The 13889-nt window shown below is 39.4% G+C and overlaps 1 long non-coding RNA gene across 1 annotated transcript; it reads right to left on the bottom strand.

Annotated features, from left to right (window-relative positions):
• Positions 1–588: 588 nt before the first annotated feature.
• Positions 589–12254, bottom strand: LOC108704326. The gene is made up of 5 exons (XR_005964149.1): positions 10927–12254; positions 7072–7254; positions 4696–4776; positions 3185–3412; positions 589–1278 (listed from the first exon to the last, which is right to left on the bottom strand). It is a non-coding gene; the product is annotated as an uncharacterized LOC108704326 (long non-coding RNA).
• Between the last annotated feature and the right edge of the window lie 1635 nt (positions 12255–13889).

Raw genomic sequence — 13889 nt, 5'->3', positions numbered from 1 at the left:
CATCTCCAGCTACACGTTACACTGTATGCTTGGGACAGGGGCATTTGGAAAGGTAAGCAGTTGATGAAAATTGGGCCAACAAAACTACATTAAAATCAAGTCAAAATAATTAAACAATTGTTTCAAATGTGCCCTGCAATGTTGCTAGTGGGAATAAACTGATTATTTTACGTCCCATTCTTATAGTGATACAGGTATGGGATCCGTTATCCGGGAATGTCTTAAATATATTGATAATGGATTGAGTGCAGAGGACCTCTTGTATTTGTCTATATGTATTTTGTGGTCACAGCCTCATTGCACCCCCGCCTAATGGTTTTAAAAATTAGTGGTGAGCACAACTTTTCCTTGTTTGGATCCATTATCCGGAAGCCCATTATCCAGAAAACGCAATTACAGAAAGGCCATTTCCCATAGACTCCATTTTATCCAAATAATTAAAACAATAAAAATTATTTCCTTTTTCTCTGATATAATAAAACAGTAGCTTGTACTTGATCCCAACTAAGATATAATTAATCCTTATTGGAAGCAAAACCAGCCTATCGGGTTTATTTAATGTTTACATGATTTTCTAGTAGACTTAAGGTAGGAAGATCCAAATTATGTAAAGATCCATTATACAGAAACCCCCAGGTCCCAAACATTCTGAATAACAGGTGACATACCTGTACTTTAGTTAATTCCGTCACAGTGACACACTGCAGAAATGTCCCCAATTAAAACTTCTAACCTTTTCTTATTTCAATGCTTTTCTCAGGTGGCGTTGGCTTCCACAGCCACCACCAAACAACTTGTGGCCATAAAGAGCATCCTGAAGAAGCCACAGAAGGAGAACATGGAGATCATCGTTCGGGAGGCGCGAGTGCTCAGGGTTGCTGCGGGGCATCCATATCTGTGCCATGCCTACGCAGCCTTTCAAACCCAGGTAACAAACCCCAATTCATTTAACTAATGATCTGTATTCTAGGCGATGTTTGTTCTACACGTCTCATCCTTTAATTGATGCATCTCAACAAACATGTCATAGGCCCTTATCATGTCATTTAAAATGCCTTACTGTACAGCAGACAGGTTGTGGTGCTTCTCAGCAGGGCAAAATGCCGCAGGCCATGAAGCTTCACATGTTCTGCTGCCATTTTTTAGAAACATACACTGCTACCTGTTCCTGTAGCTCATTATCTCCTCCTTTGTCTCTATAACCAGACCCACGCCTTCTTCACGATGGAGTATGCAAGTGGAGGAAGTCTCATGATGGAGATCAGAAAGAGGAAACACCTGAAAATGAGAAAACTGATGTGAGTATTTTATGTCAGAGGAAGAAAGAACAGGTACAGTTAAAGTAGAGGAAAAAATACTGAAAGGGTGGGTCACCTTTAAATTTACTTTTAATTTGTTATTGAATGGCCTTTTCTAAGCAACTTTTGAATTGATTATTTATTGAAAAAAACTGACTCTTCTTCTGACTCTATCCAGTTTCAAATGGGGGTCATTAGCCCAATCTAAAAAACTAATGTTTTGTAAGTCTACAAATTTATTGTTATTGCTACTTTTTATTACTCATTTTTCTATTCAGGCCCTCAAGTATTCATATTCCAGTCTCTTATTTAAATCAGTGCATGGTTGTTAGGGTAATTTGTACACTAGCAACCAGAGTGCTGAAATTGCAAACTAGAGAGCTGCTGAAAAAAAACGAAATTACTAAAAAACTACAAATAATATAAAATCAAAACCAAATGCAAATATCACTCACTACATCATACTAAAAGATAGTTTAAAGGTAAATAAACCCTTTAAAATTGACATGCAAAATTGCCTCATATATTCATATAGGATAACGGGTTTTAGATACAGAGGAGGGTTTTATCTGCCCATAACTAAATGTCTAGAAGCCACATTCCATCATAATATAAGGTGTGTGCGCTCCCTATGGCACATCTGCACAGCAAGAAGAATGTGATCTCTCATGAGATACTCACTCAGCTGATGCACCATAGGTAGCGCCTTTCCCATACACCAGAATGCCACCTGCTCATTAGTGGCTTTAATAGTCATAGATAGAATTGAGTAAGTACTGGATAATTTATTTAATCTCTCACATACAAGGAAGGACATGTGAAGATTGTGGACTTTGGTTTAGCAGCAGAAGGAATGTTGCATTTCTGTTGCATTATCCATGACAATTGTAGCAGTTACAGTGAGCCCTAAGGCATATGTGACTTTAGTTGGTATAAACGATAGCAGCTACTAATAGCACTTTGTCTCATTTTGATCCAAGTGTTCTCAATAAATTAACATGATTGATGCAGAAATTACAGCAGGCACTGGAAACACAGAATTAGCATATGTTGTGTAATATTGCTTATTATCATACAGTACATTGTATAGCAGTGGTTTTCTTCAGCAATAGAGAAAAGAAAAGGATGTTCCTGATACAGAATATTTGGGAAATATTGCTTTTGTTGGGGATGTAATTCAGCTGAAGAATAAAATACTAACTTTTCCAAATTTAGACTAATTTTATTGTAGCTACTTAGTATGGGGATAACAAAATATTGGTCCCCCGAGGAAGTGCCTGGTAAAGGGGCACAAAACGCATAGGACTGTCTACACACCCACTGTTTGTATCACATTGTATGCAGAAATAAAGCTGCATTGATATTACAACAGGCGTCTTCGGCATGAATTGGTCTGCGCTCCGTATGTGAGCCATTTGCTTTCATTATAACAAAATATTCTATTTTTAAAAGCTTCTACTCGGCAGAGATGATTTGTGGACTGCAATATCTACATACCTGTGGCATCATTCATCGGTAAGTAAAATTATGGACCTTTTGTGTCTGTGAAGGTTTTCATTCATCCAGGTCATGGTATATCTATTGTAATAAGTTAAATCAACTGAACTTTTGCTGTATTTTGCTTTTCCTTGAAGACATTTCACTAGCCATTCGATTTTCTTTCTAAATTATTTCTGAATTAAGAAAGCCCGTTGGATGACTAGCTAAACGTCAAGGAAAAAGAAAAATACAGCAAGTCCCGTTGATTTGACTTATTACTATATGGTTATTTTGTGTTTTCTATAAACATATGAATGTAATATTGTATCTAGCAATGGATCTATTCCTCCTGCTGATATGGGGCCTGTGCTCCAAAAAATCCTATTACCCACACATTGAGTACTAACCTTTACCTTGCAGCGACATCAAACCAGACAACATCATGCTGAGCAGTGAAGGTCAAATTAAGATCGTGGACTTTGGCTTGGCAGCAGAAAAAGTGTTTGGCAATGACACCATCAGCGGCAGAATTGGGAGTCTTGCATACATGGCTCCAGAGGTGAGAAACACAGATCAGTTCATTTACAAGGTATCGTTCAGGGCAAATGCAGAATTTCTGAGGGGCTATGTGCAATCTATAAATGATAATACAGGGTCAGTCAGATGATGCCTCATATATTCTGGGAATTGAGAACCAGCCTCTGGCTGCAGGCAAGTATTGCAGTTCCCCTTTCATTGTAATAAAAGACAGAAATTTTGTTGAAATGTTGTATCTATTATTTTTACTGTTCAAAGAAAATGAATATAAAGCCCAGTTTCAGAGGGGGCATATTTTGGGGGGCATATTTTTTAAACCTAGCAATGATATTTTTTATAACATTTGCAAAGTAACGTATACAAATATTACCTTTGTCCTTTAATGGCTTTATGAATTTAGGGTTTCTTTTTGTGTCTCAAAGTAATTTACAGGGATATAGATGTTTTGTGCAAGGATAAAAAGAGAAATCAGCTTGATATAAGAGAACTGTACTAAGAGCATTTGGCAGGTTGGTAACTAATATTCTCTGTGTTTCAAGGTGATAAGAGACCAGGAGTATAATGCAGCTGCAGACTGGTGGTCTTTTGGCATCACCCTGTACGAAATGGCTACTGGTCAGCTCCCATTCCACAAAGGAAATAGTCTGGATGAGGTGAAAAGATCTATCCTCCGGGATCAACCCTCCTACCCAGTTTGGCTCAGCAATAAATTGTCCCGTCTCCTGCATAAGGTAGGCTCTGGTAGTTTTTTGGACATTCCTTATGCTGATGTCCCAATGTACCCTCATGATTTGGTTTTGAAACAGTTATTATAACACATGCCTCATTTATCAAGAGATTCTGTAAATTGTATATATCCTGCAGGAGCTACTGGGTACTTTAAACAGACAGGGTTATATATAATATCTTAAACTACAGAGAAGGGTATGATAACAGAACCAAAGTAACAAGGATATTATTGTGGGAATGGTTAAAATGAGCGGATTATTGATAAATATCCTGTATGGGAGGCGAAGAGAGGAGAATTCCAATAGTACTTGAACTGGGCAAGCAATTGGAGGAATTATATTTAACACACTTTGTTAGACATGTCAGTGTGATCTCTAGATAATCTGGATACCAGTTACACACACATAATATTTGATAGAATTACAAATTTATGATGGCAAATTGCCCTTTATGTTTTTAGCTTCTGATGAAGAAGGCCTGTAATCGCCTTGGGATCAATGGAAATATTCGAGAAGATCCATTTTACGAGTCCATTGATTGGGAAGATCTGGAAAACCAAAGAGTTCCACCACCGTTCCAGCCAGAAGCTGTAAGTACAAGTACATTGGATAGGAATCCCCTTAATTATTATGCAACCATCATTACTACTCACTCAGTGTGTCTTCTCAAGTAGAAATGTATCCTTGAACTTTCTTAGTGGGGATGCCTGTTGCGGTTCGACTCTGAGGGAAAACTGGGAAACAAATATTACTTTCATAGTAGAAGTAGTAAGTCAGGTTAAAAAATAAAACACGTCAATCAAGTTCAGCCATTTAAGTCTATAAATAACCTGCCTAATTGCTAGTTGATAGCTTTCACAAGGCCGCCGTACAAATAACGTGTAAGGTGTTCTATTTTCTTTCTTTACAACTTTTAATTCCATTTAAAAGCATGTAAGATTTAAGTGTGTCCTATAATGGACAATTCTTGGCACCTTTGATCTTCATTTCGATATAGGTTTTGAAGTATGCTTTTTAATTCTGCCCGTTTTTAACTTCAAATTTAAAATGTTATCTGGTTGTTGGGGGACACTGAACTCTGGTACCAATAGGCTGTTGCCCTATGAGGCTACCACTTATAGTACTTTTCATTACTTATCTTCACTATTCATTTCCAATCTGTCAGTCAAACCAATAACTGGATCTTAGGTTAAAGGTGACCCTAGCAACAAAATAAATAAAACTACAATTTTTACTGGGGCTTCTCATAAGGCTTTAACTAAAAAGAAAAGACAAAATAGTTACCCTAACACTATAGTTACAATATAAATGATAGTTGTATAGTATTAATTTTCCCTTATTTTCTCTCTTGCAGCAATCGGCTGAGGACTTTAAGGACTGCAGAATAACCACCCTGCAATTCTTACAGGAGCGAGTCCCGTTAGGAAACTACATCGTTCAGGATTTTTCCTATCAAAGTCCCGGATGGCAGGCATAAGTGACATCGCTGGACAACACATTTTTATGTGAGCAGTGAAACCATCAGCTAAACATCAGTTGTCTCTTTCAACTCACCATCATCTGCCCAAACATCTCTTCTTGGTGTTATCTTACTGGCACCTTTATCTTGGACTACTACCTTTTCCATCTTGTACTATCCACTCCAACTTTCATCTTCTATTAACATCATTTCCATCTAGCCACATCACTAACATCTTTCACCACTTGGCTGTACTATTCACTCCATCAAGATGCGTACTTTACTTTGTTGGTAACTAATATCGCTGTACCACTGTCTAAGCTGTAAGTACAAATCCATCATCAGATCATCCTCTTCCATCCACCCCAATCTCATGCATGGTGCCTCTATCTCTCTTTATTCCACCAGTAAAGCCTTACCTACTTTTCACCACTCAGGGGTGCTGCCCCTTGCATCCATAGCAGTTCCACCAGTGGTGCCTCCCATTGCAGCTACCGCAGTTCCACCAGTGGTGCTACCCCTTCCTTTCAAAATATGGTTTAATACACAGAAGCACACTTAAGCCACTCAGTAGAATCTGCATTCCTTTTTATTCCATCCCTCAGACTGCAAAAGCCGGGTTTTGCAGGCTGCCTATGGTCCAATGAAATAGAATGGAATGCAGAATTCACCTTGTGGTATAAAGGTGCACAAATGTATTCTGCCATATTCCTCTTACCCTGCCTCCCTTGAAGCTTTACCTTCCGTTACATCGACCACAGTTCAGCCAGCCCAACCTCCCATTCCATCCACCACAGTTTCTCAAACAGTTCCTCTCCTTCCATCAATATGGATTAATACACAGAAGCACCCCTAAACCCATTTCCCTCACCCTGCTTTCCTTGCTTAAGCTAGTACCTCCCCTTTCATCCCCCCCCCCACAGTTTAACAAGCCCACATTTCTTTTCTTCTGCCCCAGAACTGCCTACTCTGTCATCCAAAATATGGTTAAGTACACAGGAGTACCCTTAAGTCACACGGACGACCCTGCATTCCTTTTCACTCCATTCCTCAGACTGCAGATGCCGGGGTCTGCAGACTGCCTGGAGTCAAATAAAATACAATGGAATGCAGCTAGGAGCTTAACAGCACCTGTGTGTATTCTGCCATATCCCATTCTATTTCCCTCCTTCACCCTGCTTCCGTTAATTCAATATGGCGCATTGATCCTGGGAGCAAGTCCGATTGCCGTTAAGGAGTCAGGAAGGAATTTTTCCCTCTATTGAAGCAAATTCACACAAGCTTCACAGAGGTTTTTTTTTGCCTTCCTCTGGATCAAAAAGCGCAATTTATATTATCATTAATAAAGCTGTGTCTTTCACAGATTAACCCCAAAGTCATGGTGTTTGTGTTTCTTTTCTGGGTATTGGTCACATCTGACAGCGGTAACATGGGGGGGGATGTGAGAATGGAACATATAAGCAATGAAGAAACACTGAAAAATTAATGGGAGAATTCAAGTTTTATAATAAAACCTGCCTTACATGGCATTTGCAATTCTTATTCCTTACACTGCCCAGCACGTTTGTACCTGTGAGTTAAACACAGCAGTCCTCCTGCAGGTATGGATTCTCCACCACGCATTCTCACACTGGGTTAATGGGCTAAATATTGTGTTTATAATGGTTATTACTGGGACCTTCCCACCATTCCACTTCATAGCTTGAAGGCTGTATGCTCAGTGCACTCGCTGGCACATACACACAGCAAAAATCTGGAGGAAAACAAGAAAAAAACCTTTATAAAACAATCTCAAGACATTTTTGAATGTATTTCAGTTCACTGGGATATGGTCCATATTTCACAATACCACTGCCATATTGAGTATGAGGAAAGTGGATTAATATTTTTGCAAAATATATTTTTCACAGCTACACTGCCTTTATATAGAGATGGGCGAATCTGAGGCGTTTAGTTTCGCCAAAAATTTGGCGCCGGCGAACTGTCGCCAACGCCCATTAAAGTCTATGGGGGTCAAAAAAATGTTGCCGTGCGGCGAATTTTTTTTGAAGCGCGTCTTTTTTTTTTTTTGACGCACGCCGCCATACAAGTCTATGGGCATCATTTCTACAGCGAAACAAGGCCCATCCCTACTAGTATAGAATAATTAAAACTATTTGTACCACAGAATTCCTCAATATTAATCTTATAGAGAGTAAGAGGAGAGGACTCAAAATGCAGGATAAACTGCTTATAATTATTTATTCCAGTCTCTGAGACACAACATGTTTTGGGCCCATACAGCCCTTTCTCAAGTGTCACTTTTTAAAAAATAATAACTGCAACATAAAAGTTGGACATCTGGCACTTAGTTCTGGGTGACCCATACGTCTAATGCGGTAATACTAGGCAAAGGTGGGTCACTGCAAGTGCAAGACAGACACAAAGTTAGGAATATCATGTTAGAGAGGGAGAGAGGGATTCACTTGAACAGGCCAATGTCATGCTTGTAGGTGTTCACTAAAATGGGAGGGGAAGGAAGTGTAGCACTGTGTAACACTAGCTGAATAGTTTTATACAGCAAAGAAAAGAAGCAAATGGCTTGAGTGGGGTCATATAAGAAATTGGAAAGGTGCAAGAGACTAGGGAAGCAGAGGAAGGCTGTAGTTTGGGAAAGAAAGAAAACACGGAATAGTAAAAGGGCAGAAAACTAAGAAAAGGCAAAGGATAATGGCATACCAGAAAGAAAACACAATGGGAGAGAAAGGAGGAGGTGAACATGAGTGGATAAAAAAAAGAAAATGTAGAGAGAAGAGACTAAATATGAATTAAAAAATGAATGAAAAATGGGGTCAGGCAGTGTTTAGGGTGAACTTCAGTCTGTGGGTTATCCCACCTAAAGGGGTTGTTCACCTTAAAATTAGCTTTTAATTTGATGTAGAGTGTGATATTCTGAAACAATTTACAATTGGTTTTCATGTTTTATTATCTGTGGCTTTTTATTTGGCAGCTCTCCAGTTTGCAATTTCAGCAATCCAGTTGCTAGGGTCCAAATAACCTTAGCAACCGCATGACTAGGCGAGGTCCTAAAATGTACAAAATTACAACATTGCAGAGAATTATATTTTCTTTCTCTATGCTAAAAATGATTCTTGTGTGCAAAAGCCCATAAAAGGAATGGAAGGGATTTGAGCTCACAGTAGCAAGTGCTTTTTAAATGACTATTAAGGGGGTAGTGTTTTTGCACCATTACAACTCCAGGGTCACATAGTTCCCTTTGTGAATATTGATAACCTCCTTCTTTGTTAGACTGTTGATTTCAAATGACGCTAGGACTACGACTACTCCATACAGTCTCATTTCCAAATGTCAATCTCCTCATCCTCATGTATTCTACTGTCTAATGATCTCCTGGGATCACAGACTTTTCTCCTTTTATATTAACTTTTAGTATGATGTAGATAGTGATATTCTGAGACAATTTGCAATTGGTTTTCATTTTCTTTATAGTTTTTGAGTTTTTTAGCTTTTTATTCAACAGCTCTCCAGTTTGAAATTTCAGCAATGTGGTTGCAAGGCTCGAAATTACCCTAGCAACCATGCACTGATTTTAATAAGAGACTGGCATATGAATAGGAGAGGGCCTGAATAGCAAAAATGAGTAATAAAGTAGCAATAACAATACATTTGACCCCCATCTGAAATCTGAAAAGAGTCAGAAGAAGGCAATTAATTCAAAAACTATAAAAAAAGGCCAACTGAAAAGTTGCTTAGAATTAAAAATTCAATAATATACTAAAAAGTTAATTTAAATGGGACCCATCCGTTTAACGTCACAATGAGTTATTGCCATGCACAGACAAGGTTAATTGCATTTTGTGCCCATTAACCATGTGACATAAATTTGTATATTTGTTTTGTTTTTTTTTTGCCAAAAATCATGATGCCAGTTTGCAATTAGACGAGAGTGAAACCTAAAATAACTTGGGTTGCTAAGGTGTGAGGCTCAGTTTAAAAGGAGGAAGAGATGGATTTTATTTTTTATTATTTGTCATTTTTGACTTATTTAGCTTTTTATTCAGCAGCTCCCCAGTTTGCAGTTTCAGCAATCTGTTTGCTACGGTCCAAATGTCTCTAACAACCATGCATTGATTGGAATAAGAGACTGGAATATGAATAGGAGAGGCCCTGAACAGTACGATTGGTAATAAAAAATAGTAATAACAGTAATGTTGTAGCCTTGTTTTTAGACAGGGTCAGTGACCCCCATTTGAAAACTGCAAAGAGTCAGAAGTAAAAGACAAATGGTTAAAAAACCATAACAAATAACCAGGGTCGGACTGGGGGGCCCGGGGCCCACCGGGACTACTGTCCAGGGCCCCCTCCAACCCCCACATTATGACGCGACGCTCCTTAGTGAAAGGTGCCACGCGCAGATGGCGCTTCGCGGCGCATAAAAAACCTTTCTTGGCAAATACGATCGGGACTGGCCTGGCAGGGGCCCAATAAGGGTCGGGCCCACCGGGTTTTTCCCCCAGTCCGACACTGCAAATAACTAATGAAAACCAAGTGAAAAGTTGCTTAGATTTGGCCATTCTATAACATACTAAAAGTTATCTTAAAATTTTAGTTTGTTATACAGCAGCCAATTCTAAGCAACTTTTCCGTTGGTCTTCATTATTTATTTTTCTTTTTTTTTTAGTTATTTGTTTTTTTCTTCCGACTCTCTCCAGTTTTCAAATGGGGCCCCGTCTCTTATTGAAATTAGTGCATGGTTGCTAGGTTATTTGGACTCTAGCAACCACATTGCTGAAACTGCAAACTGGAGAGCTGCTGAATAAAGAGATTAAAAAAACACATGTAATAAAAAATGACAACCGAATGCGAATTTTCTCAGAATATCACTCTCTACATCACACTAAGCGTTTTCTCAAAGGTAAACAGTCACTGAAGGGCGCTGCTCTATAATGTGTGGTTTTTAAAAAGCTCCCTCAACTGGTCGTAGGGCATATGTCCCTGGTTAGTGAATGATAGTGTGATCACCTGTGCAGAGTGAAGGTTTTAGCATTTGGTCTTGCAAACCACAGATGAGGTGAGGGAAATATTACATAATAATATACATAGTATGTACATAATATTATAGGCAAAACGTCACCCAGCTTTCAGTGTACTTTTTGTTTAGCAAGTTTTAGCAAGAAGATAGCAGTGTAAATGAAAGACTGGGCAGCACAAGAATGACTATTAATTCTTATTTTGTGACTAAATTGTTTAATCGTTAAAGGAAACTAATCATTTAGGGAAATTAGGAGCTGTCAATGTAACATAGTAAGTAAGGTTGAAAAAAGACACACGTACATCAATGTAATTTCCATGGCAGACGCAAACACACGTTACACCAGAATTTTTATTTTACTGTTGTGTTTTTGGATTATGAGGGAATACTCACACAAATCCAGGGAGCACATGGACAGTCTCCTGGTTGCAGAGATCACCACTGTGCCAACAGCAGAAAAAAGGCTAAAAATACACACAAATATAAATAATAAAGTAGAGGATGACGACAGTACAATTTAACTTGCAATTCTCTCTATATTTTATTTTCTGTGGTTTGTGAATTATTTACAGTCAGACTGGTTTAGCAGAATAACAGAAGATCTAGTGTGCCCTGGCCAGGGAGAAATATCACCAGCCCATATTTATCTTCACTGTGGGCCTATAAAACCCCTATATAATTTGGCACTAATTGGATCTAATTACTGTGTGAATGGGCCCAGGGTGTCCAGTTTGTTGTCGTGCCATAGTAGTCCCAGGTAAAAGCTATTTTTTTTATAGAGAATGTCCACCCTCCACACCTAAATCTATTTGTCTTATGCAACACAAGCACCGCTAATAGATCTTGGCATCAGGGTTGCCAGGTTTACATTTCAAAACCAGCCAAAGACTTTAAAAAACTAGCCAAAAAGTAGCCAAAAGCCATTTTAAAAGAAGCCCAAAACTAGCCCTAGTTCAATTTCCCATACCTTATACAGATTACACATTCACAGAGACACAGAAAGTTGAAACCACAGCCGGGCTTCTGGGAGGTTAGTAGAATTAGTGGGTTTTTCTCAGTCAGATTCCACCAGCAGCAACAATTAATCCAGCACAGCGAAATGGGAGCTGGGGCAGTGGGGCAGGCCCAGACAGCATCACTCAAACTCAATTTGCATTAAAAAATTAGGCTTTTAAAAGTCCAAACCCGTGGCAACTTCCAAAACTAGCCCAAATCCGTTTGGACTTTTAAAACCCACCAATTATTTTTTTAAAAAGCCCAATTTGGCTATAAAACCGCCAAACGGGCAACCTTGCTTTGCATAGCAATTATTCTTTTAGAGGAATAAATACCTGTTTTATAGGATGAAATACAACAGCAACACAGCTCTCCTTTCTTTCTGCATCATGGCAAATATGAGCAGGGGAGGAGGGATCAAAACTCAGTGTTACCAAATGTAACAAATTCACCTAGGGCTTACAGAAACCACATATCCCACAATGCATTTCACTGGTGTGTTGTATTCCTCTCTGCTGTCATCTCTTGCCTAACACACATTTACCTCTATGCTTTTATTGTTTGTAGTACAAGGTATTTATAAATATAACACATATGTTGTACTGCAGCCCTTCTGCCCCTGCTTGACATTGCCTGCACCTTGAATGTTAACACAGGTATGGGACCTGTTATCCAGAATGCTTGGGACTTGAGCTTCTCCGGATAAGGGATCTTTCCCTAATTTGGATCTTCATATCTTATATCTATTAGAAAATCATGTACACATTAAAAAAACTGAATAGGCTGGCTTTGCTTCCAATAAGGATTCATTTTATCTTAGTTTGGATCAAGTACCGGTATGGGACCTGTTATCCAGAATGCTCGGGACCTGGGGGAATTTCTGTATAAGGGATCTTTCCATCATTTGGATCTTCGTACCGTATGTCTACAAAGAAATAAATTAAACATTAAATAAACTCAATAAGCTGTTTTTGCTTCCAATAAGGATTAATTATATCTTGGCTTAGATCAAGCACAAGGTACCGTCTTATTTACATAGAGAAAAAGAAAATCTTTTTTAAAAATTAGATTTGGATAAAATGGGGTCTATGGGAGACGGCCTTCTCATAATGTGGAGCTTTCTGGATACCGGGTTTCCAGATATCTGTACTACATAAATGTAGGGTTTCCCATGAGTTATGTCAGGGTTGGACTGGGCCAGGGAATGCTGGAAAAAACCCTGGCCCTTTTGAGCCTTCCCACTTGGCGGAAGCCCTAGAGGGGGGTGTGGGGGCCCCTGGGGTAGCTGCCGATGGGCCTCAAACACCCCAGCATGACCCTGAGTTGCATGGTTACAGACCTCCAACCCGCAGCTTCCTGTCAATATAGGACATTCACCCGCCTTTTGGAATTCCCTAAGCTTAGTTAGACTTGCACATGTGCAAAGAACTGCCATAGATGTACCTGTGTGCATGCACAGTTGGCAGCCGAAGATGTCAGAATGGCTCATGCCCTCAGTGACATCATCCAGCCCTTCTGATAAGCCACATCCACTAATTTCACAAAACCCTCCAGGTTGCCACAGTTCCAAGTTGACATGTCTGCTACTATCAGGGTGCAAGCAGACTCCTGCAGGCCAGGAGAGCCACATTTTGCACAACCCTACGGGAATCATGTCTCCCATGAAAAATAGTTCAGCATGTCCTTGCTGCTATTATGTTTTTTTTTTAGACCTCCTGCCTGCCACAGGGTGAGGCTACCTGATGGCAACATGACAATTACTTGTCATTATGGACTGGGAGGTGCAGGCAGACTAACCTAGAGGCTGGAGGAACCCAGTTTGCACCATGCAGGCTAATGGCAAAGTCTTACAAGGAAAACAATGCAGTATGTCTTTGCAAACTATAATTCCAGAGCGGAACTAAAGGCCCAGTGAAGCACACTCCTCGACACAGGCTGACAGAGAGCACACCAGGGGCCACACATAGCATAGTCTGCCTTTCTATTGTGCAAGAAGCACATTATTGGAGCATCTGGAAGTGAAGAAGAGCAGCATCTCCTATTCACTTCATCTGCCAATGCACTATTTTTACAGCACTATGTTCAGAGTTCAATATCAAATATACTCATGCCAAATTGTTTAATCAGTAGGTATATTTATATGGAGATTTTCTTGGTAAGGGTCTCTGGAGACACATGGCCATCTGGCAGCCGCCATCAGGGATACTGCAGGGCAATTATAAACACTTTTCACAGTTCTTGTGAATGGTTTGTGTTAACATCTAAAGTTCACAGTTTTTAGCACACAGTTTACTGCTGCTTGTTGTTTGGGCACTTGTTCTACTAAAACTGCAGCTCCTCTTCACTGCCTTTCAGTTGAC

Source organism: Xenopus laevis, chromosome 9_10L (genome assembly GCF_017654675.1).
Source record: "Xenopus laevis strain J_2021 chromosome 9_10L, Xenopus_laevis_v10.1, whole genome shotgun sequence".
NCBI classification, from domain to species: domain Eukaryota; kingdom Metazoa; phylum Chordata; class Amphibia; order Anura; family Pipidae; genus Xenopus; species Xenopus laevis.
The sequence above is the reverse complement of the archived record's forward strand: the minus strand, read 5'-3'. Positions and strand labels throughout refer to the sequence as shown.